The 23,244-nt window shown below is 34.5% G+C and overlaps 1 protein-coding gene across 1 annotated transcript in view; it reads left to right on the top strand.

Annotated features, from left to right (window-relative positions):
* Window positions 1-23,244, top strand: part of PRPS1L1 (phosphoribosyl pyrophosphate synthetase 1 like 1) — a 34,499-nt gene that overhangs the window by 9,476 nt on the left and 1,779 nt on the right.

Below are 23,244 nucleotides of genomic sequence, written 5' to 3'. Positions count from 1 at the left end.
GTAGTAAGTTGTTGAAGAAACTCACACATGATAACTCTTATATTCTCTGTGTGGAAGAGATTTTGCACAAGTCTACTTCATTCCCCCCTGTTATGACTGTCGCCTGTAAGACGAAGCCATTAAGACTCAACTCTGAAAGATCACTTTGTCTTTTTAAGCCAGTGATCCAACTTCAGCTTGGTATCTGAGTTAACATCAGCTAATAATCATTTTCTTAAGTGTTCTATTCCATTTACATCTCTCGCCTCCTAGAAGAAAGAATGTTAGTGGTGAGGAAAGCTGTCAAGCCTCTGATTACTGCCTACAAATGTTATCACTTGCTACTGTTCAACAATGTTCTGATGAAAATATTACTACTAATGGAACAACGTGCATATGTTCTTAGGATAGAAATAGTATTGCTACATTCTGTTTGCTTACACATAAAGTAAATTAACATTGAACTGAGGTGAAAAGTAATTCCTTGAGCAAAGTTCTCATGAAATTTTAACTCGGAATGCACACATTTCTTAGGAGATGGCAAGAGACTTCAGACTTGAACGCTTTCCTAAGTAAAACCTCATCTCTCAGTAGGTATTATTATAGAATGAAAGCAGTTCCAATTTCATATTTTTGGGTACACTAAATTGTGGTTAGTGTCATAAACTTTCCCCAAGGAGCTGACAAAGGGCAAGAGATGGAGCCAGAAACCACCATCAAATCAATCTACAAGCAAATTTCATAACAGCCATCTATCTAGTTGTCTTTCCTGAATTCAAACTAAATTTTTTAAAAGCATGCCCAATATCTTCAACAATAATGAAAGCAATGCAAATTTAAATGTAAAAGACTTCTAGAATGTAGTATATTTAAAAAGTAAAGGGTAGGTAAATATAAGAATTTTACATGAAATAAGGAATAGCAAAGGAAGTTTTAAATTAAAACCAAAGAAAATTTATATTTATCAAGCATATTAAACTTTTCATGTACTTTTATCAATATTTCCAAGAGTGAGACTGTATTCTAAGGAAATAGTTTTACGTGTTTAGAGTCACATTAGGTCAAGATGTTCATCACAACATTATTTTTAGTTCAGAATTATTCTTAGTTTTTAGTTTTAAAAGCTAAGAAACAGGGGCTCCTGGGTGGCTCAGTCAGTTGTCTGCCTTTGGTTCAAGTCATGATCTCATGGTCCTGGGATGGAGCCCCTTGTCTGGCTTCCTGCTTTGTGGGGAGCCTGCTTCTCCTTCTCCCTCTGCCTCTCCTCCTATTCGTGCTCTCTCTCTTAGATAAATGTAAAAAAAATCTTTAAAAAAAATAAAATAAAAGCTAAGAAACAAAGTATCAGTGGGAGAGAGGAGTGAGGAAAGGTTATAGCACATCTATTCAATGGAACGTCTTGTAGTCATTAAAATTATTTTTGTAAAATAATACCACACTGTTTAACAGAGTAAACTATAGATATATAGATGATAGATAGTAAGATGTCCAAAAGGTATTAAGTGGTAAATTAAGTTGCCAAACCAAATACAAAATGTGATCCCAGTGTTACATATGTATACAGATGGGTTTATGTTCAAACATATAGGCAAAAATTTGGATAGTTATACACTAAATTTTACTGCATTTTTTATGTGGTGGAATTACTGTTGTTTTAGACACTAACATATTATTTGAAATTTCTATAACTAACATGAATTACTCATAGAATAAGAATAGGAAAGAGAAATATTCAGTTTTGCTTTAAAAATTAAGCTTGCTAGATGTTTCTTTTTTAAAGATTTTATTTCTTTATTCGTGATAGACACAGAGGGAGAGGCAGGCTCCCTGCAGGGAGCCCAATGAAGGACTCATCCCAGGAACTGGAACTGGGGACCACGCCCTGAGCCAAAGGCAGATGTTCAACTGCTGAGCCACCCAGGTGTCAGTTGCTAGGTGTTTTAAATGACTAAGGAAAATTTTCATGTAATATCAAATGCAAAAGCAGGCTATAAAACTATATGTAAGGGCTCAAATATGTTACAAAAATGCAAAAAATATGCCAAAATGAGTAGTATCTTGAGTGACAATTTTTCCCACTCATTTACATACTTTTCAAAATTTCAACAATGAATATTTATTAATTAAAAAATAAGAAACAGACAAACATAAAGATTCATAGAAAGTGTAGAGTTACATGCAAAAAGCTAGTAACTAATGTTCACCATTGAAAATTTTCCACTGGAACGCACTCAGTATGGTGTTTATGACAGGCACTTCCTGCCAAATGTTCATTTATTCCTTTAAAAAATGATCTTGAAACTTCATAGACTAGAGCTCCCAAATTTCTAGCTTCTGGGGCTGTCTGGCTAATTCAATCAAGTATGAACAAATCAGTGGCTAAGGTGACTAAGTTGTTAACAAAAGATGGAGCAATCATATTATGTGTCTTTCAGCTTTTGTCAAATGGATAAATGCAAAGTAGAGATAACAATGCTTTAAATTCAGAGGTTGAAAAAGAGGGCAGTCTTGCAACTTAAGAAACTTAATAAATAGGGGTTGAGGGAGTGTAGGGAGGGTAAATGTGTAGGATTTAAATTAGGTTTTATAAAATCTTTTTTTTTTTAATTTTTATTTATTTATGATAGTCACAGAGAGAGAGAGAGAGAGAGGCAGAGACACAGGCAGAGGGAGAAGCAGGCTCCATGCACCGGGAGCCCGAAGTGGGATTCGATCCCGGGTCTCCAGGATGCGCCCTGGGCAAAAGGCAGGCGCCAAACTGCTGCACCACCCAGGGATCCCTAAACTAGGTTTTAAAGAATGATCAACATCTGACTAAAATCAGAGAAAGCATTTCATATAGTCATCATGTATGCATAACTGGGTTGAAAATTAACACTTTGCCACTTAGATATGCAAAGAAAAGTATTTTCTTGTGATTTACAAGGGTCATAATATTTATCTTGAGCCTAATTCTGCAGGAAGTTGGTAGCTGAGGAATGTGAGTTTACTAACTGTTGGTTTCTCAGTCTCTTAAACTCTTATTGATGACTCAATATTTTAAGACTAATGCTCAGTTTTTCAGATTTCCTCTGGAAGCAATGGAGGAATAAGTTATTCTATGTAAAAAGAATAATTGGTATAATCACAAGGTTATGAAAGTTCCTAATTGTATTTCTCTCTCCATAGACCGACCATGGTAAAATGGAGGCATGCCATATCCTTTAAATAATGGAATTTAGCCATGCTATCTTTACCAAGAACAGATGTTAATTTGGGAATAGCATAGTCTAAATCTCAGTCTAAAGACTGTGAATAGAAATGTTTTCTCAATTAGCGAGGAGCCTCCCCCTTCCCATATTGTGAAATGTCACATTTGGTTTCTTCCATCTGAGGGACCCTACAGAGAAATAATCTCTTCTAAGGAGTTATAAGGTACTTTAAATGCTGTTCCCTTGTTTCTCTAAGAAAGAGCCAAGATTCTAGAAATTTCTTTAGGCTTAGTAGTTTGGAAGTGTGGGGAATCAGGGAGACAAGGATGCCAATACTTTTTTTAAGCATCCTCTTCCCATTCAGCTTTCCAACTGTGCTGCCCTTCTGCCTTGCTGATTAAAGGGACTAATTGCTCACCAGTCACTTGGTGGCTCTCAGTTCTGTTTCTTTTCATTAAAGAGAATTCTTGCTCTGCCACAAATCCTGAGGAAGGAAGAAGTTGAGAAGATCTAGGCTGAAGAATGTGATATGCCTTGTGATTCATTCAAAATTGCTTTTTCCTTTTGACCTACATCCACTGTGTCTGGGCCAAGTCTGTGAACCTAGGCTCCCCTACCACTCAGGATGCACTCATTATGCATCAAGCATACTACCAGGAAAGTCTGAACATAGGCTTTTATTACCAGCCTGCAGAGACCAGGCATAACTCTAAAAACTCTAGTAGTTGGCCTTCCCATGAGGCCCTCAGTCCATCTCAGGATGCACTGGATAGGTCTGATTTATCCATAGCCCAGCCAAGGTCTGTCTTTGGGTCATTCACCACTAATCAAATGTGTCCTGAGCATCCACCACCTACCAGGCCCTGAGCTTCAGCTCAAATTGGAAGGAAAAATGGAAAAGACATGTTTCCACACTAAAATATATCAGAGGCTAATGTGGAATTAAAGGCAGACACGGAAAGATTTTATCTTAAGATTGGATTATAGAGGGTCTGGGAAGGGGGTGGGTACTGGAGGTGTCTGGAAGGTAAACTGGGGCTAGATTATGGAAAACATTTAATTCTGAGTGAAAAAGACAAAATGCGACAAATCTTACTTCTTAAGCAGTGGTACAGTGGTATTTCTGTGATTTATGTCAACAGTTTATTTTTGAATCTTAAAAAAAGTTATTTTGGTCACTTTAAATATACCACAAGCACATTTTTAAACTCTTAGATTTTGTTAACACCTGCAGCTTTGTCATTGTACAAAATAAGTCACATTTAATGCTAAGTGGAAAAGCTTAAATTAAGTCTTTCAAGAATAGCCTCATCTGGAAACCAATTCTTATGGTGAGGTTTTGGAGCACCACTGCTCTAATACCATGCTAATCATTCTTAAATTTGACTCTGTGATAGAACCTCAAGGAGATGTGAAGATTGGAGATGAATTGCTTGCAGGTCATTCATCAAAATCATTAATGAGTGTCTATTAACATATGATCTATGCTAGGTGCTATTTAGAAGGAAATTAAAATCACAATTCACTCGTTTCATATTTACAACCCTAAAAGAAATTTAATTCTAAAAACTAATGCCTCAATTTGAAGTTCATATTGATTTTTAGCCTATCATCATAAATCTGTTACATGATCTTCACTTTTTCAAGAATCTTGCAATAATGCTAAATACATTTTAGTTATAAAGTGCCTACTCTATTATATTTCTACCGAGCACCAGTTATGTGCTTGACCTTTACATATACTACCTAATTTAATCTTTACAACAACCTCATGAAACAGACTTTACTATCCTCATTTCAAAACAAGTAGCCTGACTCTCAGCAAAATTAAGTAACAGGATTTAGTTACACAGCTAAAAAGAACCCAACCTAGTTTTGCCTGATTGTAAACCTGTTCTCCTTTTCTGGCACACATTGCCTGGGCAGCAACTTAAGAAAATACAACATAGAGAGGATTACAATGAGGACATATACCTGGCATGGAGGGTCATAAACGTTGGCATGTCCGGTTCTATCTAATGGAGTCAGCAAAAAAATCTTCCCACAGAGAGATGGAGATTTAGGTCCAGACTTAAAAATAAGTGCTTTTACTAGATAGAGGAATCAACATGTCATGTTCAAACACAAGTCTGAGTGGAAAACCACGCTGGTTTTAGAGATCCTCCATGATTTGATAATGTTAGGGCACAGAGTATGCATGGAAGAGTCCTCCTAAGTGAATTAGCCGGGGAATAAATCATGAAAAGCATCCTAGAGTTTTGCTTGATGGAAAGATCTTGTTTCTAGAAAATAAAAGTTTTATTTAAGGGAATTGTGTGGCTATAACTGAGGTTCCTTTGCTCAGGTTGCCAAATGGAAAATGTCTCCCCAGGTGAAAATGATTTGTTCATTTATTATCATAACATGCTAGAAACTGTGCAAGGCACTAAGGACACAGTGATAAGAAAGATACTCTCCTACTTAGGATACTCTATTGTAATTGATATTGAGGTTGACTCTCCTCCATTCTCCATCCCAGCACTCCCTTTTGCTATTTTAAGGACTGACCTCAGTGACAAGGCTGTAATGATTTTCCAAGCCAAATATAATAATTCCACCTCCCTTTCAAGTGATTGGTTCAGGAAACAAGATTTAAGCCAATCAGAGTCTTTAAATGTCCTTGAGATAATTCTTGTCCATAGGTGGATACATAATTCAGTTTTTAGGAGACTGATGGGCAGATTGATTGATAAACCACTTTATTTCAAAGAAAGATTTGAGGCAGCCTGCAGATGTGCATGCAAAGTAGCAGGATAAAGAATAAACTGATGAAGAATTGAGAATAAGGGAAATAAAAAAATAATGAACAGTTACTAGAAGAAGCAAATTTGATCCTAATGTTCTTAGGAGAAAAAGCAAAAAAGAAAAAAATGAATAGTTGTAAGAATCACCAACCAATTGCATGATAACAACAAAAACAGCTTACACTTACTAAGTAGTTATGTTTTAAGCACTGTTCTAAAATTTATGATATATGAATGTATTTAATTCATATTAGTTCATTTAATCTACAGCACAACACTATGAGGTGGGTAAAATTTTCATCCCTGCCTTTGAAATGAGAGACAGTGAGGCCCATAAAGTTTAAAGTCTCAGATATAATAAGTGACAGCTAAGAAAAAGATAGAAACAAATGTACTCAGGGGAAAACACAGTGATCTTAATGCATTGTCAGAGAGAAATGCCTCTCAAGGGTCCTCCTAAAGGGAAATTTTGCATTATAATAGTTAACTTGCTTGAGCTGCGATGCAGAAAATTCCATGGCAGAAAACAAGATTTTTTTTTTTTTAATGTAGGGAAAAATCCATTCCGTGAAGGATCAGATTTAGAAGTAAAGTCTGGATGCTCTGAAAGATCTTTGTATTTCCTCTCAGTAGTTATGATCCTTTTCTTAGCCAGATGAGTACGGTTGCAAGCTTCAAAAATACAGGCTTAAACTGATTGTGAAATGAATCCTTCATTGGGTACTGGAAAATTTATTCACCTAGCAACTATCTTTCAAAGATACATACTGTCTCTATCTTTCTAATTTGCTATTTGAGGTTTCCAGTAGAATTACTATCTTGAGAAATATTCTTTCTTACAATAAATAGAAGGTATCATCAGACACCATCAACAATGTCTTGGATTGTCTTCCACTCAGATAATGATTCTGCCATTAAAATCATAGGTAAATCTCTGGTGCTGAGTTTTTAGGCATGTGGCCCAGGCAGACGTGGCCCTTTCTAGTAGTATCCCTTCACCACACCTGAGTTACTCGATTCCCCCCAGGCTTTCTCATTCTCTCCTCATTAAAAGCCACGACCAGGAATGGATCTGAACAATTGGCTTCCACTAAAGTTAAATACAGGTGAGGCTTAATATCTACTTATGTTTTAACCACAAAGAACCTGAAGGATCCAGTCACTGAATGTGGAGGCAATCTGATCTAGTTGACCTAGTCTTTGAAAGAAATGTTATAAATTGAGAAAGGAGCATAAGGAAGAGAGAAGCAAAGGGATTAAGGTTCAAAAGTTACAGTGTACATTTCACTATTACACAAATATTATAAGGTAAAGTATTTTCTGTAAATGAAGAGGTGAATGTTTTCACTGTAATATCACAGCATAATAGATGTAATTTACTTATTTTTCCTAAAGTGTTTCAAACTTAAAAAAATGATAAAAAAAAACCTTTCTTTTCAAGATCAGTGCAACTCAATGTCTTATTCACACAGATCAATACAATTCCATGAACTCTTTTCTATTGGTCTGTGAGACATACAGACATTGAAAATAAAAATGTGAAACAAATAATTTTAAGGCAATTTGACAGAATAAGTTTTTGTCTATTGCAACAAATAATTTTTAAATTGGGTTTTTAAAATCTTTTTTCAAAATATATTTTTCAAGCAATTCATTTTTATTGTATTTTACAAAAGAATTGGTCTATGATGGACTGAATATTTTATAAAATCATAACTCTCTCTTCTCCAAAGTTGGTTTGAGAAGTATTACACTATAGCATAAAGAATTCTGTGTTAAATAGGACGCTGTCATATTTTGTTCTAATACAAATAAATGGTACAGGCAAGTATCAAAGGTTTAAAAATATTTTGTAGAAGTCTTCTATCAACTAACCTAACTTTTCTATGTGTGTATATGTGTGTGAACTAAGAAAAGATTTCCATTGTCTGTGTAATCAAATATATATCCAAGAATTAATATTTAAGAAATACTATAATCAGGAAATAATACTAAATGATGGAAGATAAAGTAATTTTCCAGGAGCTGTTAGAACTCTAACCGAGGAAGGGATGTCTACTGGTGCTGTTGCATTTTTGGCAACTGGCTAATAATGGAGGAAAGATTAATAGAGTCATAAGGAGCTGGAAATCACAGAATCGTACTTCTTTGTTTTGACAGACGAGGTCAGAATAAGGAAGAAATTGTTGGAACTGAAAAGATGAACTGGTGGGTGAGAACTGCAGTTCCCATTATATATACAGTTCACATATATACATCATATATAAGTACATCTTTGCCTCTACTTTGTAATATCCAGAATCAGATATTAGAGTGGGAAGAAACCATCACTATAAATAATACCATTTCTGTATTTTACAAATGAGATAACTGGAGACTTTGGAGGTTAAGTGAGCATGCCTGAAATCACTGAGTACTTAAAAAAGGAAAACCAGGAAAATTAGAACCCAAGTATTCTAATTTCCATTTCAGTAATATTATGTGGCACCATGTTATGAGACTTTCAAGTGAGCTACTGTATTAATTCCTCAGGAAGAGTCTTCTACCCAGTACACAATGTAGCTATTTCATAAGAATGAAGCCTTGCTTTTCTTACACACATCGATGAAAAAGTGTTTTATTTAACAAACTAAATGATTAACCATAATGATAGGACCGGAGGAATTTTGCCAAGTAAAGACGACGTTTTTGGGTGAATGATACAATTAATGAAAATAAGAGAATTTCAGGGTTGGAATAAACCTCAACTAATCTATGTACACACAATGGAACTACCATCTATCTTACCAATAAGAAGAATGGTAATGGATCCAATTTCAACATTTCTATGTTTTGGGCTCATAAAAACTATGCTAATTTATAAAAACAGAAATAAATTCCTGAGTACTTCTATAATCCAGGTACCAAGCTAGCCCTTTATTTAAAAGCTTCACAATAACCTTTTGAAAATGTTATTATGATACATTTTACACATGGGATAATTAAAGGTGAGAGAATTCAAGTAAGTTGTACATGTTACATTGCTTATATGAGATTGGACTTCAATCTCCTTGCATACCCTTCATTCATATCTATTATACCATATTGTGGTCTAGCTAGTTTAGTCAAGGTGATATGATAGGCAGCCAAGAGGGCCCTGGAATCAGACTGTCTGGGTTCAAATCCAGCTTTTACTGCATAATAACTGTGACTCTGGGAAAGTTATTCAATTTCCCTGTGCCTGCTATTTCTTTTCTTGTAAAATGGCAGGGGGTTATGGTGAGGATTCTAAGTATTTAGCATATAGTAAGGACTCAGTAAATATTAGCTATTATTACCAAGGCTCAAGGAGCCAACTCAAGCTAAAGTAGGCCTTCTGGTTCTCTTGGACACAACAAAGTCATTTTTTAAAATTCTACCGTCGCTCATCTTCCTGTCTATAGGCTCTCCACCTGGTGGGAAGAAGGTAATCCAGCTTCTATAGTACCTCTCAGAGAAGTCATCTATTTCCCCTGCTGAGGTAACTAGGTTCAGACATTCCCCATGCTAAAATTTGGTTAGAAGTATCAGCTTCTGAGGATCCCAGGGGTCATCAGGAAAACTTCAAAAACAAACAAACAAAAGAACAATTTGAAGATGGTAATGAAATGGTAAAGTTGTAAACCAAATCAATATTCACCATAAGAAACTCTGAATATTATACTTCTTTTTTTTTTTAATTTTTATTTATTTATGATAGTCACAGAGAGAGAGAGAGAGAGAGAGAGAGAGAGAGAGGCAGAGACACAGGCAGAGGGAGAAGCAGGTCCCATGCACCGGGAGCCTGACATGGGATTTGATCCCGGGTCTCTAGGATCGCGCCCTGGGCCAAAGGCAGGCGCCAAACCGCTGCACCACCCAGGGATCCCTGAATATTATACTTCTAATTAAGAAGTGTATTGTTTAGAACAGTAGTAGTGGTTCTCAAAAGTGACATCAGCTTGAAACGCTCTTAGAGTTCGAGTTAGATTTAGAATGACCCAATTCCAATTACAGCAGGATCTCTGAGGGTGGAGCTGAGGTATCAAGGTTTGTTTTGTTTTGTTTTTTAAGCTCCCAGAGGATTCTAATGTACAGCCAAGGTTGAGAATGACTGCTTTAATGCCACCGAAAAAAAAAATTTCCGAGGTTGAGTTTAGAAATGTGCATATTCAGAAAACAACCCATATGATACTGATGATTGGTTATATTGGAAATCACTGGTTTAGGACACAAGACATCTCAAGAAATAGCAGAGGGTCTATATTTACACTTATAAAGTCTGAGGAATCATTACTAATGGAGCTTTCAGACAGAAAATATTTGGTAATAGTTTGGATTTCAGTTCATGAAATTGGAAATAGATTCTTAAGATCTCATTATTTACTAACCTATAAACAACATAAAGGAATTGGAGATTTAAGGTAAAATGTAAATGTGTATTTCCTGCTTCCCTTATATTTAAATCATAACCCTTGATATTGAACCAACATAATTTGTTTCTTACCTACCAGAAATCATTTTCATATGCAAATTGTATGAAACTCAGCCTTTATAATACAGAAGAGACAGCACAAAAATCACAGCTATGTAGCAACCAAGCAAAAACAGTGCTGATTTATGAAACTTCACAGACTTAGAAATAGAAACAAAGCACTAAATATTCATGAAATCCCATACAGTGCTTGCACATAAGTTACATCTCAGTGATTTGTAACTTAGTTATAGGGAAAAAAAATAATAATCTGAGCACATCCAAACATATGGAACCTTTCAAGTGTTAAGTTTCACTAATTTCTGGTCTTTCTTTGGTCATAAATTTGGTCTTATTTTGGTCTTATTTGAGTCATAAATAAATTATGATATGCTGTAAATGGTTGGCCATAATCTAAACCTCCCAAAGAAAAGTAAACAAAGATTTCATCAGCAAAACAAGAGAGTAACTACGGAAAGAAGGATTTAATGAAAATCTTCTCTGATTGCAATGTTTTTTTTTTAAAGTGGTAAAAGCTTTTTAAACACACAAAGACACAAGTGAAAGAAGCAAGTAAAATTCTGTCACTCAACAAAACAACATCATAAACCTACCATGCAAACAGAGTTAAAATAAGAAAACAATCTGTGCCGTGTACTCTTTGAATTAATCATAAATTCAAGAAATAATCTGAGAGCTAATACAATAATCAAGAAAATATTAAATTTCGTTGAGTTACCTTGCCAATTTTGTTCTAGTTTCATAACATAATTATCCCAATTTTATTTACCTATACTAATGACAGATGCAGACTTCAAATACCAATACTATGCCCACAATCCACATTTAAGGTAGAAAGATTAGAAATATACCACTGGTGAAATCTAACAATTGAACCCAAGGTCTATTTGTTTATTTCAGATACATTGGGTTTTTTAAAAAAATATAATTCAATTAATTGCTAAAAATCACTTCTATTCATTTTTTTTTGCAACCTGTGATTTTTTTTCCTTCAATGTGTAATAAACCATAATTAACTCCAAGTAGCTCTGGAACATAGTGCTGTTTTTTTTAACAACTGTTTAAAGAACTTCTTTAATTAGAAAAAATTTACAATCAAGATATGCTCTCTTTTTGTGTGTGTGAAGGGAGGGTGCTTGTTTTCAAATGGCTTTAGTTTACCTGTGACACAAATATATGGTTAGAGATAATGTATCACCTCCATTGAAATGCTTTTACTGTTCTTAAAAAAGCAAGTGTGATACTGGGATGTATAAATAGTAGTTAAGCATTAGGAATGTGAGGTGACATAGCCAGTGTAATACTTACACTGGTCAGACCCAGAGGAGTACCAATTACTTAGATTTTGAAATTTAAGAGAGAGATGTAGACAGCAGTAAAAATTATCAAAGGCTATAAAAATAGAAACCCTAATGAAGGCCTTGACAAAATGAGATTATTCAGGAAAGGAATCTTTTAATAATAGTTCTCAAGTATATGAAGAGGATGATATCAGCTGCTCTTCATCTTTATTGAGGAATGAATAAGCAAGAATGAGATTAAACTTTAGGAGAGTAGACTTAAGGGAAGTATAATAGAATTTCCCAAATGACTTGTATTTTTAGAAAGAGCAAATCATCAACAGGGTCTGTGGAATTTCCTTCCCTGACGATGTTTATAAATAAGGCATATTTTCCTTGTTCAAAATGTTTCAGCAATGTCTTGCAGAGAGAAGTAGTCTACTATCATAGAATCTCAAGAAAGGTCATGTTTCCCAATCACCATTTATTGCTATAAAATATACTAAAAACGGAGACTTAATATGTAGTTATAAGAATTAAATGTTGAGGGATCCCTGGGTGGCGCAGCGGTTTGGCGCCTGCCTTTGGCCCAGGGCGCGATCCTGGAGACCCGGGATCGAATCCCACGTCGGGCTCCCGGTGCATGGAGCCTGCTTCTCCCTCTGCCTGTGTCTCTGCCTCTCTCTCTCTCTCTCTCTCTCTGTGACTATCATAAATAAATAAAAATTAAAAAATAAATAAATAAATAAATGTTGAAATAGTCAAGAGATTTTATGATCTATAGTTAAAATACGTTTAATCCCTATTAGACAAACTAAGGAAAATGAGAAACCATTTTCTTCTAGTTAACTAATAATTTTCTACATGGCCATATGACTAAAGTTTTTTCCAGGGACCTTAATCTATCGTTATATATGGAGGGAGCCTGCTACCATAAAAATGCAATAAGATTACAGTGCCTTCCTGGCCCTCACCTGACGTAGGAGTTCATGGGTAAAAACTCACTCTAGTTCAAGGAGTCAGGTGGAATCATGAACTATTTAAAGAGGCATACCTTCAGCATGTGACCCTCTCATCACAGCTTACTATATAACCCCATGGGAGAAAGAGGAACAGTCAATACTTTGCAAGCTCTACTCCACTGTTTTTGCCCCTCCAGGAAAAAGATAAATAACAAGTGAAGAAGAATCTGGAACATGTCTCTATGTAGACCAGTTCTGCTATCCCTTTTCAAAATTTTCAACATCTATCTATAGCCTATATACATAAACAGCTAACATTGATAAAGTATGTGTGATATACATATAGTATATAAGGCACTATTATTAATGGCTTATATTTGTTCTACTCACTTAATCCTTAGAGTCTTGAGAAGTTGGTACTATTTTTGTTATCCATTTTCTGGAAGAGGAAACTTTTGCAAAGATATGTTAAATAATTTGTCCAAAGTCACCCAGATATGAAGCTATTGAGGTAGGATTCATACCCAGATAGTCTGGCACCAAAGCTCCTGTGCAAATTTGTCATAACATCAAACTGCTTCTCTGCAGTTGGATTAAATATACTGGAAATTAGAAATCAACCATTTCCTTTCTACTCCTCATACTTGGAAACATCAATAATAATTATTTTTCTAGGCTCCAAACACAGAGCAGGACCCTCCAAAGTTAATGAAAATAAAATATTGCTTTAAAAATATATAATTTTCAAGAAATAAAATAATAGCTTATTGTCATGAGTTCATTTATCCACTGGCAAAATCTCTTTTCTTATGTCTATGAAAGGAAGAAAACAGATTGACACTAATAAGCTGTTTCTTGTTTTTCATTGTAGTTTATTTGAAACAAGAGCTCATGAATTGAATTGATAAGAAGTAAATTAACATATAAGGATATGAAGCAGAATGTATTTACACAAAAAGTGACTGTTGGTGAAGTAAACTGCTAAAGTCAACAATTGCAAGTAACATTTGAAAAGACAAATCACTAGAAGTTAGTATATAGAATATATATTCATTATATGTCTTTAGTCTCTCTTATCACCAAATTTGAGTTTATCATAAATGTAATTATAATCTTGATTTTAAAGGTCCTAGAACATGGGAAAACCATGTCAGAACTATAAATATAACTACAATGTCACGATCTTACACTAGCTAATTCACAAAAATTATCCCTGTCTCAAAGCATCCAACAGCTATTTTTGATAATTTCTCAGACTACAGGTTTCCGTTACTTATACAAGATTCTGTAGATTTATCCACTCCAGCCTCTTCATCAGCTACCATGATACTGCCTCTGCTACCAGTAATCTTCCTGAGACAGCTTCTCCCAAGGGACAGGTGTTCTCTGCCAGGGGTGGTTGCTGCTTGCTGCCTCCACAATTTTGCCCTCAGGGAGAGAATCTGAGCACAGGCTTATCCTAAATTCCTGATCCAAGAGCTAAGACTAACTGTCATTATCGTAGGTTTCAGTTTTATAGACTTCATGGGTCAAGAAGGTTAGAAGTTAAGGCCCAGGGCCTGCCCAAGGGGTGGAGTCTCATAGGAGACCTTCTACTCATTAAATTGGGAGCCAAAAGCTTTCTATCTTCAGAATAATAGTGAACCAGAAATAAACCTGCCCCATAGTCCATAGTAGGGAAGGATGACTTGTGAGCAGAGCAGATAACAGACAATAGTGTTGGAAAGGTGGGTGAAAGTGTTGGGAGGAAGGGAATCCCTGAGAAGTTGCTATATTCCCTGGATAGGCCAGGGGAACTTAAATGCTGTACATGGTTTCAGGTGGTCGCAGACTAGTAGCAGTTCCATGCAGAAATCAGAAACAAATTCTTTCTGGAAAAAGAAACTTTCATTTTAGACTTCAAGGAATTTCCTCATATAAAATTTCATATGTCATGAGGGTACCTAGTCAAATATAAATAAGCAAAAAAGAAAAAAGGCAACATGAGTGAGAAAAATAGCACATACAGATTCCAAAAACTTCATATGTTGGAGTTACAGATATATCTTATGACACAGCTATTATACTAGGTTTAAAAAATTAGTCTGATATAAGAATAAGTATGAAGATAGCTTCAGAGAACAAAACTCTAAAAGCAGCCCCTGTAGAATTGAAAACAAAACTACACAAATGTTTTCAGATGAGAAATACAATAACCAAAATTAAAAATGCAATAGACATACAAACTTATTAGAGAGGCCAAAATCTAGAACACTGGCAATACCAAATGCTGGTAAGGACATGAAGCAATAGGAACTTTTATTCCTTGGGGGATAAAAGTTGCTGGTGGGAATGCAAAATGGTACAGCCCCTTTGGAAGAAGGTTTGTAGTTTCTTATAAAACTCAAACCACTTTTACCATATGACCCAGAAATCACACTTCCTGGTATTTATCCAAAGGAATTGAAACTTTATGCCTACATGAAAATCTCCACATGGATGTTTATAGCAGGCTTATTCATAATTGTCAAAGCATGGAAGGAACCAAAATGTCCTTCAGTAGATGAATGGATAAATAAACTTGGTCTATCTAAACAATGGAATGGTAATTAACACTAAAAAGAAATGAGCTATCAGGCCATGGTAAGATATGAAGAAAACTTAAATGCTTATTAATAAGTGAAATAAGTCAATCTGAAAAGGTTACATTCTGTATGGTTCCAACAATACACATTCTGGAAAAGGCAAAACTGTGGAGACACTAAAAGGATCAGTGGTTGCTTGTTGTGAGGGAGGAGAGGAGAGACAAATAGGCAAAACACTGAAGATTTGGGGGTAGTGAAAATATCCTTTATGACATTATCATGGTGGATACATGTCATTATACATTTGGCCAAAGCCATGAAAGGTACAACAAGAGTGAGCCCTAAGGCAAACCATTGAGTTAGGGTGATGACAATGTGTAGGTTCAACCTTCATTTTTAAAAAGTGCCATTCTAGTGAGTGGTGTTGATAATCAGGGAGGCTATGCCCACACATCTTCATAATCTACCTTTTTCTCAAATTTTTTTGACTTAAAACTGCTCTAAAACATTTTTTTAAAAATAACTTCAATCTATTATTTTTATACCATAATAGACCCAGGTAAAAAAAGAATAAGTAAACTGGAAAATAGGTCAGAAGAAGGGATTCAGAATCCAGCATAGAAAAAAAAAAAAAACTATGAAAGAAAGGTTCATGGGAAGTTGAACGAGAGGCATATCTTAAGTTTCATTAGAGTTTCAGTAGTAAGAGAGAGAATTGGACAGAGTTAATATTTAAAGAAAAGTAAGAGGGCGCCTGTGTGGCTCAGTTGGTAAGCCTCTGCCTTCCAGCCAGGACCTGGAATGGAGCCACATTGGGCTCCCTGCTCAGCAGGGAGCCTGCTTCTGCTTCTCCCTCTACCCCTCCCCACCAACTCGTGTTCTCGCTCTGCGTGCGCGCGTGCTCTCTCTCTCAAATAAATACATAAATAATCTAAAAAAGAAAAAAGAAAAGTAAGGAGATTTTTTCCTACCATCCAGGAAAAACACCAATCCACAGATTCAAGAAACCAAATGGATCTCAAACATGTAATTATTTTTAAAAAATTCCATGCCTAGACTCATTAATAGTGAATCTGCATCAGAAAGAAAGAAAGGGGAAGGAAAATCTTAAAAAGCAGCTAAAGGGGAAAAATGTAGTAACTTCAAAAGAGTAACTTCAAAGTAGGCTGAGTTCTAAACAGCAACAGAATCCAGTGAAAGGGAAAATGATGGCCTCAATGCACTGACAGAAAATAACTGATGACCTGGAGCTATACACCTAGCAAAAATGTCTTTCAAGAATAAGAGTGAAATGAAGATATCACAGAAAGAAAAATGAGAGTTTTTCATTAGCGGTATCCTGAAAATTTGTAAGGATGCACCTTAGGTAGAAGGCAAGTGATCCCAAATGGAAATTTAAGATGCAAGAATTAAAGAGGAGCAAAGAGAGTAATACATAGGTAGATATGCTTAAATGAACATTGATTATATAAACAACCATAGCAATGTGACTGTGGAAGCAAAAAAAAAAAAAAAAGAAGGAAGAAAAATGATAATACCTGGTCACTCTGTGTTAGGAAGGGATAAATCAAGTTAAAAGACATGAAGTTAAATGGAATTTATAAGCAACACAACTAATACATAAACAAGCAGTAAAGCTAAAGCCAAAAGATAGGAAAATAAACCAAATACTATTCAAAAGATAGCTAACGTAATCATATTACACCAGACAAAATAGAATTTAAGGTGAAAGACATTACTAGAAAAAAAGAGTTTTGCTTTAAAAACTAAAAAGTTACAGGAATTTACATTTGGAGATAGCCAATAAACTCAAAATACAGAGAAATAAAAGGTTTGTAAAGAGAGACAGATGTATATCAACAATCACTGTTGGAATTTTAACATATTTCTCTTAGTATTTGATGAACTAGATAAAAATATAAGTAAAGATACAGAGTACATAAATAACATTGCAAACAAACCACATCTAATGTGTGTTTATCTAACTACTCCAGAGTACATATGAGCACACATGGAATATTTATGAAAAGTCATCACTTAGGATAACAAAAATCTTTCAGTAAATTTTGAAAGACTTAAATCACACCTAGAGCATGTGTTCTGACTACAGTATAATTAAGCTAGAAACCGTAAACAAGATATCAAAATTTCCTACATATGAATTAATCAAAAAATTAAATAGCCCTTGAACAAAGAAAAAATTGCCATTAAAATTGGAAAATAATTTTCCCTGAATACCCACAGGGAATTACTATAAAAAATTACACACAGAGACACATGTGTAGTTTAGTTGGTTAAGCGTCAGACTCTTGATTCCAGAAGCTCAGGTCGTGATCTCAGGATGGTGAGATCGGGCCCCTTGGGCTCCACACTCTGAAGCAGTCGGCTTGTCCCTCTCCCTCCCATGCCTGCTTGCTCTCACACACTCTCTCTCAAACAAACAAATAAATAAACTAAATCTTTAAAAAAATTACACTCAAACCTTCAGTCAAAAAACTACTTAGAAAAAATATATAGCTTTAAATATTAATAATAAGCTAAGCATTCATCTCACAAAGTTTAAAGAAAGTACACCAAAATAAACACAATGAAGAGGTAAAGGAAATAATAAAAATAATCTTAAAGTCAATCAAGTTTAAGACAAGCAGCCAGTGAGGAGTGTATGAACAATTTCAAACATAAAATCAATAGACTTCTGATGAAATTGACCAAAAAGAAAGAGAATAGTTACGAAAATTCAATACTAGAAATGACAAAGGAAACCATGTTAAAGATGCTGCAGATACTAAAAATACAATAGGAGAATATTATGGAAAGCATCAAATCATCAAATTTGAAAATGAAGATGAAATAGGAAATTTTGTTAAAAAAACAATAAAAGTGGGCAGCCCTAGTGGCCCAGCAGTTTGGCGCTGCCTTCAGCCGGGGGTGTGATCCTGGAGACCAGGGATCAAGTCCCACGTCGGGCTCCCGGCACGGAGCCTGCTTCTCCCTCTGCTTGTGTCTCTGCCTCTCTCTCTGTCTCTCGTGAATAAATAAATAAGATCTTAAAAAAAAATTGGGTTTATCCCATTAATGGAAGGTCGGTTTAACATTAGAAGAGAAATCACTGTAATTTACCATATTAAGAAGTTGAAGACAAGAAAATCATATTATAATCTCCAAAGATGTGGGAAAAGCATTTAGCATTAAGCCTCTTTCTTAATTGAAGAAAAAAAAACTTTCAGCAAACTAATAATAGAAAAGACTTTCTTAATCTAGCATTTTCTGATAAAATGCAACACACAATCATTCCTAATGGAAAAATATTAAAAGTCTTTCCTTTTGAGATTAGGAACAAGGGAAGAATGACCACTGTCACCACTTCTAGTCAGTTTGACTTCAGAGGATTTTAGCCACCACCAAAAGCCCAGATGAGGGAAAAGTACAGGGAACAGAAGGAAGAACCATAATTGCTGTTTATTTCTAGGTGATATAATGGCTTATGGAGAAACCACTAAAAATCACAAATAAGTCTTAATAATGGACACAATATTTAAATTATCAGGTATATTCCTATATAATGGTTAGACAAAACAATGTTCAATAAATACCATACAGATCATATAAAAATTAAGTATCTGGAAATATCTTAGAAAACATACAGAAAAATACTTCTAAGGGAAGACTTCTACAGAAAGATTATGAAAACTTATTTTCATTTTAAAGAGTAATTAAGTGGAAATAAATAGTATGTTCATGGATTGGAAACCTTACTATGATAAAGTCAATTTCCCCCCTAAACTGATTCATAGATTTAATGCAATTCCAATAAAAATTTAACAAAAATTTTAGTGAAATTTGAAAGCTGATTCTAAAATTTGAGTGTAAGTATGAAGGGATAAGAAGAGCCAGTATATCCTTGATGAAGAACAATAGGGAGGCCTTAAGGTTTTACTCATTCTAACACATATTTGATGAAGAAACTCTTTTGTGTTTGCTTATTTTTTCTTAAATAAACTAATACACAATGACTTCCTCCCAAGGGGCAACATCAAATCAACCTAGCAAATATTTACCCTATACAATGCTAAGTATTCCTATGAACAGCCAAATGGTCTTCAGAGTATGACAAAAGATTTTTCCCAGTGGCAAATACTTTAAGAAACTCAAGGAAGGGAAATTCGATCATAAACAGGAGAGCCTCTTAATTTTCATTCAATTTTTACTGGGCTAGTAGGTAGAAATTGCTTTTTAGATGTGCAAATGCCTAATGGATTTTTTAAATCCCCAAAATAATAAGAGTTCATAACCTACATGTACTTGTCAAAATATTAGGTTGAAGTGTGTATGTTTATAGTTTTTAAAGAATTATGTGATATTTCAAAACAAAACTCATACACAGAAAAGAAGGCGATGAAGAGAAAAAAAATCAAGAAGCAAAATTAAAATGCCACATCAGAATAGCTAGAGAAATGAATCAAAGAGTAATAAACCAACCATGCCTTTTATTTTCTCAAATGGCAAAATAAATGTTGATGATATAAACCAGTGGTTCTCAAAAGTGTGGTCACCAGAAGGGCAGCATTAGCATTGCCCAGTATTTTAGTAAAACACAAAGTCTAAGTCTCCACCTTAGACCTACTAACCGAGAACTGTAGGGACAGGGCTCAGGAATGTATATTCTAACAGTCCCTCCTAGATACCCTGATGCCTTTCAAGTTTGAGAACCACTGAACCATTCCAAACCACACCTCACTCAACTTTGATCTTAAAGTTTATTATGGGGATTAAATAAATGGTCACAATTGAAAAGAAAAAATAAAATGTCTTAAATGTCAGAAGTAGGTTTGAATAGCATAAATGGACCTTGTGTTTTCTCAAACTATAATTAACATGAGTATCTTTTCACTAATTTCATGAAACTAATATTCCACACGAGAAGAGAAAGATCCATCATCAAAAACTGCTTCAAAAGACTTAAATATTTCACACAAATATTAGGAAGATATTCCTTATTTGCAATTTACTAATTATGGAATCTCTCCATTTACTGCTTCATCTATCTTTGCAATTATATATTATTCAGCAGATGTACCATCATTTTTATTCCAAGATTATTATCTCAGACTAGGATTTTCAAGTTCTCCCGAAGTTTTTTTTTTAAATTTGAAAGCGTTTCAAAAATATCCCCATGCATCTACAATAATATACTCAGAGTTAAAGTGGCATTTCTGAATCACAAAATTTTCTCCTTTTCTCCTATTTATTTCACTGAGCTTTGTTTACCTAATCACTATCTTCACATCTATTGTGTAAAATGACAGATTTCCAACTAAAAGCTCAGGAAACGCACACAGTACTTAACTTTAATTGTAAAAAGTTACAAAGTTTAAAGCTTTTCTACCAATGTAAAACTCTGTGGGAAATTTTCTCAAAGTATTGTGGATGATTATTATGAACAAAATAAATGAGGTAAGGTAATGTTACAATAATGATCTGGAACTGTGAGTCAAACAAGTAAGATTAAAGGCACAAAGAAACTCTTCCTAATAAACAAGCAGATAACTGCTGGAAAGAAAAATATGTTCCTTGTTTGAAATTAACTGCCAAACATTCTCAACCTACACAAAGCTGTCATAAAGGACATCTAAATCTGTCCTTGTTTGTAACATGTGTTGTGACAAGATTTGACAGTTTATCAAAGAACTATAATTGCCACCTAAACATCTAGCATTTTGTCAACTGCAAGTATGTTTAGTGAAAGCATTTATTTTGCTTAAAATACAACAACTGTTTTTCTCCACTTTCTAAAAGAATTGACTGGATTTCTTTTCTCCTTAGCTGATAAAGCTGCATTAGGCTCTCTCTTTGAATTATTTATGTTGGAATTGTGAAGGGTAAAAGAATAATCAGTAAAGCAAGAAACTATTTCCAAGGTAATATATATATATGTATTCTGGGTATTGACTCAAAGACCTTCAAAATATAGCAATGCTCACAGATCTGTAGAGATGACATTTAAAGATGCTTGCCTTGGGAAAGAGAAAGATAGGTATTTTCTCTATACCACAATTTATTTGTCCAGAGTAATTTATTCAGATATGATGTCTTAAATACAGAGAATGTGTTCTTCAATAAGCATCATTCCTACTTGTAACTTTTGTTAGAAACAGCCAATGATAAAATAGATGTCTTTCTCAACCTACAGAGACCAAAGTAAACAGGAGCTAAATCCCCTTGCAATAGATTCACGTTACAGATTCCTTAGTAGATTCAGATTCTCAGTCAGAGTAATAAAAATATTTCCATGACACTACCAATCGCTCCTTTCAGGAAATAATTTTTTAAAGAGTTTTCCAGTCTCAGGTTTGGGACTTTGTTCCTTGTAGTTGTTTGATAATAAAAAAAAAGTAACATTTTTATACGAAAATTTCTGCTGGACTTTTAAATTTTTCCTTCATTCTCATAAACCTCAAAGAAAAATGAAATAGTGAAAAAAAAAACCCTATTTGGAAATTCAAGAATCCCACATTTTAGTGCACACTCTGCCCTCTAATTAGCTGTTAGATCCCAGTCAAGTTGCTTCATTTCTCTGGGCCTCAGATCTATGTCTGTGAATCAGGATGTTGGACTGGAAGGTCTCGAAGGCCATTTCCATCTTTAACATTTTATGATTTTAGACAAATCCCTGAAACTATAAGGTGTTGCAACAGCCAGAACTTGGAGCAAAAATAGCAGCAAGACAAAAATTTCTCCTACTTAACACCTCAAGGAAAATGCAACCAACTATGTGTTTTTAATGTTTACATTAGCATTCAGTCCTATTTAGGTAATAATAAGTCTATTTAAAAATCTGTTTGCTGTTGCTTTAAAAAGTGAAAAATGTGTGACACATTGAGAACGCTAAGAGAAAAATCATTTTAATTGAAGCTGCAAGTACTTTTTAGTGCTGCTAAATTAAGCCACAGAATTTTCTTTAGAAATCACTGTATGTAGTCAGGCCGGGGAGGAGAATTACATAGTATAGATGGGTCTGCTGATTTTATGATAGGAAGGAACATGAATGGAGGGCTGTGGACAGAAATTAGCTGGCATGCACTGTCAACCACGAAGAGTCTGAATTGAGGACTGGGAGATGTGACTGGATCAGCAGCAGGACATTTTGATTGGTCTTTTTGACATGGCTGTTTATATGGCTTTATAATAATAGCACATTTGATATAAAAACACTTTTTTTCTAGCAAAGTAGTGTGTTTCATGGACATTGCCAAATCTTACCCATTTCTGTTGCCTACTCTAATTCCTGAGCTTATCCCGTCTGTGAACCCAACCCAGCAGGGGAGCTCAAAAGTGGGGTGAGAAAATATATTCAGCAAATTATTTACTAATTTCAAAATATGAAAAAATGGTTGATTTTAGGCTAAATCAAAATGTTTCAGAACCAAATGTCAGACACACAATGAGCAGGATAAAAATGTATGATCTATATCTGATGCCTCCATTATTTTTATGACACAGTTTGTTCTTGAAATTCCTCATATCTTTGCTGCATTCCATTTCTTTCCCATTACTCTAACTCTCAATGCACTTTAGAAGCTATGTACTTAAAATTTACTGACACTTAATCATTTTATATATTTTATTAGTGTTTTTTTCATTATATAAGTAATGCAAGTGCAAATACTATATTAACAAATGGCAATAAAATGTGATAGCCCTTCATCCCAAACTTCCACCAAACTACTCCCCTCTCCAAAGATAATCACAACGAAAGAACCCCCATAATGACTTGATGTTTTGACTATTACTTTTAAATATGTAAATTTCATATTATGCATATCTTTTTGACTGGATTTTTTAGAAATACCTTGGAGATATTTCCATATGACTACACATAAGTCAATTTCTTTAATGGCTGCTTATGTGCATATAATACATTATATGATAATTTACCTGTTAATGGACATTCCTTATTTTCCAGATTTTGCTATTATGAGTAATTTTAGAGAGA

Source organism: Vulpes lagopus, chromosome 13 (genome assembly GCF_018345385.1).
Source record: "Vulpes lagopus strain Blue_001 chromosome 13, ASM1834538v1, whole genome shotgun sequence".
In the NCBI taxonomy this organism is placed as follows: domain Eukaryota; kingdom Metazoa; phylum Chordata; class Mammalia; order Carnivora; family Canidae; genus Vulpes; species Vulpes lagopus.
The sequence above is the reverse complement of the archived record's forward strand: the minus strand, read 5'-3'. Positions and strand labels throughout refer to the sequence as shown.